At 41.3% G+C, this 4,094-nt stretch overlaps 1 non-coding gene across 1 annotated transcript; it reads left to right on the top strand.

Annotated features, from left to right (window-relative positions):
• Nucleotides 1-2,992: 2,992 nt before the first annotated feature.
• LOC125499218 (small nucleolar RNA R71) lies at nucleotides 2,993-3,099 on the top strand. Its single transcript, XR_007275935.2, has one exon. It is a non-coding gene; the product is annotated as a small nucleolar RNA R71 (small nucleolar RNA).
• Nucleotides 3,100-4,094: the final 995 nt, after the last annotated feature.

A 4,094-nucleotide genomic window follows, 5' to 3' on the forward strand; every position in this document is an offset into this window, starting at 1 on the left:
GCTTCCTTAATCCTGTCAAAAGACTCCACACACGATCAGTAAAATCAAAGGTGGCATCCTTGAGCAACAATTGATAAGGGGTTTCGCAATTTTTGAAAAGTCTTTTATAAATCTGCGATAGAAACCCGCGTGACCCAGAAAACTCCTACTCCCTTGACATTCACAGGAGGAGGGAAGTTTCTCAATCACCTCAATTTTTGCTCTGTCCACCTGGATGCCACGCTCAGATATGAGATGTCCAAGTACCACTCCATCATTCACCATAAAGTGGCACTTTTCCCAATTAAGAACCAGGTTAACCTCAGAACATCGTTTCAGAATTTTAGAGAGATTATGCAAACACACATCAAAGTCAGAACCATAAACACTAAAATCATCCATAAATACCTCCATGATATTTTCGATGAAATCAGAAAAAAATGGCCATCATACATCTCTGAAATGTGGCAGGGGCGTTGCACAAACCAAATGGCATTCTGCGATATGCAAAAGTGCCATAGGGGCAAGTGAACGTCGTCTTCTCCTGATCAGCTGGGTGAATGGGAATCTGAAAGAAACCTGAATATCCATCCAAATAACAGAAAAAGTTATGTTTTGCTAATCTTTCTAACATCTGATCAATAAAAGGGAGAGGGAAATGATCTTTCAGAGTGGCATGTTTAATCTGCGATAGTCAATACACATCCGCCAACCTGTAACAGTACGAGTAGGAATTAGTTCATCCTTATCATTCTTAACAACAGTAGGCCCCCCCCCCCTTTTAGGAACAACTTGAACCGGGCTCACCCACTTAGAATCTGAGATGGGGTAGATGATGCCCGCGTCAAGTAGTTTCATAATTTCCTTTTTCACCACCTCTTGCATATTAGGATTCAAACGTCTTTGAGGTTGTATGCAAGGGCGGTGATTTTCTTCCAAATTAATTCTATGCATGCAGAAATCAGGACTAATGCCCTTTAGATCATCAATACTATACCCAATAGCCTTCTTGTGCATGCGAAGCACTGTAAGAAGTTGTGAAAGCTGGCTATCTGTGAGTTTAGTACTGACAATCACAGGACATTCCTCAGCATCATCAAGAAATGCATATTTGAGGTGAGAAGGTAAAGGTTTAAGTTCTAACTTCTTTACCTGTGGTTCGGAAGTAGAGCAAATAGTCTCCATTACCTTACAATCTGCTACCGTATCAATGTCAAGATCATCAGTGAGATCAAGACTTGTCTCCAATAATTCATCAGACAGAAATTGAAAAACTAACTCCAGAGATCTCATCGAGTATGTCAATCCTGCAACATGTGTGCTCAAGCATAGGGGACTTAATAGCATTGGTTAACTTAAAAGTAATAGTATCATCACCAACACTCAAAGTCAGAGAGCCAGATTTTACATCAATAACAGCACCAGCAGTACATAAAAAAGGTCTACCCAAAATAATGGGAATTTGACTATCTTCTTCCATATCAAGTACTACAAAGTCCACAGGAATATAAAATTTTCCAACTCTAACAGGGACATCCTCTAAAATACCCAAAGGATACTTCACAGATCGATCAGCCATCTGTAAAGTAATCTGTGTGCACTTTAAAGCACCCAAGTTCAGTTTATTACAGACAGATAAAGGCATAACAGATACACTAGCACCTAGATCACACAAAGCCTTATCTATAAACAGAGCACCCACATGACAGGGACTGGAAAAACTACCAGGATCTTTTAATTTGGTGGAATTTTATTTTGCAGAACAGCACTACATTCTTCAGTTAAAGCAACCCTATCTATCCCACCAAAATCTTTCTTTTTAGTATTCATATCTTTCAGAAACTTGGCATACACAGGTACTTGAGAAATTAAATCAGTGAAAGGAACTGTTACCTCAAGATTTTTGACCATAGACATAAATTTACCAAGTTGTTGATCGACCTTTGATTTTTGCATCCTATGGGGGAAAGGTAGTGGTGGAGTAGGAGAATCAGTAACCTTCTCCTTGCTTTCTCTGGTCATCCACTTTCCCGCGCTCAACTTCAGTTCTGGAGCTATCCTCACCTTCATTGTCATCCACAGCATCATTCTGAACTGGAGGTATTGAATCATCAGTAGGCATAGGTGGGGCATCATATTGTGTACCGCTTCGAAGAGTGACAGCATTAGCGGTTTCTTTAGGAATTGGTTGCCCCGGCAGATGACCTGGTTGCCTTGTGCATTATTTCCAGCCACCTGAGCAAGTTGAGTCTCCAAATGCTTGGTGGTGTTCTTCAGCTCCTTGATGCTCTCCTCATGATTTTTCTGCATAGAAACCATCATTTTCATTAGATCAGACATAGTAGGCTCTTGAGAGCTGTTATTATGAGGAGCTTGCTGCTGATAGCCTTGGGGTGAAGGCCTATTGAAACCAGGAGGGGTTCTGAGGAGCCCCTTGATAATATGGTGTCTAGCAGCATGTTGTGGTGGGTTTTGATGTGGTGGTTGGTAGGAAGATTGTGGTGGAGGTTGAGGATTTTGGACATTGTTGCTCTTATAGGAGAAATTGGGGTGATCTCTCCAACCTGGGTTGTAAGTGTTAGAATAGGGGTTGTGTGGTCTCTGCTGAAAAGCATTGGCATGCTCCATCTGATTCGGATCAGGTTGACTGTAGAACAATCATGACCAAAGTGGCCTTGAATACCACACACTTCACAAAAGGAGGAAGTAATAGGAGCCATGGAGGACATCGCATTAATACTCATGGGAGGAGATAGATTGCGAAGATTTCAGTGAGTCCATCTTCATGCTCAACTGTGCTACTTGTGAGGACAACAAAGCATATGCATCAACATCCAATTTCTTCTTTGTAGTAGTCCTGGAGGAACTATGATCATTCCTGCTAAGTTGGCCAGAAAATCTATCCTTCATCTACCCCCTTATCTAGGAAGACACCCCCTGCAGATGAATCAATGTGCTCTTGATATGAGGTTGTAGACCATTGTAGAATGCTTGGGTGATGAACCACTTATCCAGATTGTGGTGTGGGCATTCTCTCTGCAGATCCTTAAACCTATTCCATGCTTCCTTCAGTGTTTCATCAGGTTCTTGTTGGAAGGTGGCAAGCTTGTGTCTTATTTCTGCAGTTTTGGTGGGAGGGTAGTACTCTTTCAGGAATGCTTCAGATATAGCACTCCACTCAGTTTCATTAACATCATTCAGCCACTTCTGTGCCTTGTCCTTTAGTGAAAATTCAAAGACCATAACCTTCAACTGATCAGGAGTGACCCCTTGGTGCTTAACGGTACGACAAGTGTTGAAACCGTTGTAAATGATTTGCAGGGTCTTCAGATGGATGCCACCAAATGATTCTGCTGGATCATTATGAGGCCAGGCTTGATTTCGAAGTTGACTGCTTGTATATCAGGCATAGTAGGGCCTGTGGGAACATTGCCAGGAGAAGGTACCCCATAAGATTTCAGCGACTTAGGAGGCATAATTGGTTCAGTTGGTTCTTCCGTGGTTTTTTTCTGATTAGCAGACTGCTTTTTCTTCTTTTGTGTCTTCTTGAGCTGCCGGATGGTTTTCTCAAGATCAGGATCAGTCTGAACTGGAGAACCTGTTCTTTTAGACCTGGGCATAAAAGAAACAAAGAAAAATGTGCAGTGAGATGGCCTCAATTGGAACTTGAAGTTCCAATGAGACAGCAGAAATAGTCAAATAATTAATCAGAAAGCTATAGAAACTAGCCGTCTCCCCGGCAACGGCGCCAAAAACTTGATGTGTTTTAAAATATACCGCAAGTGCACGGTGTCTGTTTAGCAGAAACTGGCAAATACGGGTCGATCCACAGGGAGAGGAGTTCTACAGATTTATGTTCAATTATCTAACTACTTCCAGAGAGGAAAATAATTGAGGAATTAATAACTAACTAGATAAACTAGAACGCAGAAAAATGGGATTTATCAAATAATTAAAAACCTAGGGCAATCGATCGGTCCACCATGCTTATACCAGTTTAATCAATATAATATAGTTCAACAACACTTGGATTGAGGTTCAATAATAAGTATTTCGTTAATCCTTGGTCAGGCATTAACAACTCCTAGATTAACATATGCCAGTACGGTCGCTCA

This window comes from Beta vulgaris, chromosome 6, assembly GCF_026745355.1.
Source record: "Beta vulgaris subsp. vulgaris cultivar EL10 chromosome 6, EL10.2, whole genome shotgun sequence".
In the NCBI taxonomy this organism is placed as follows: domain Eukaryota; kingdom Viridiplantae; phylum Streptophyta; class Magnoliopsida; order Caryophyllales; family Amaranthaceae; genus Beta; species Beta vulgaris.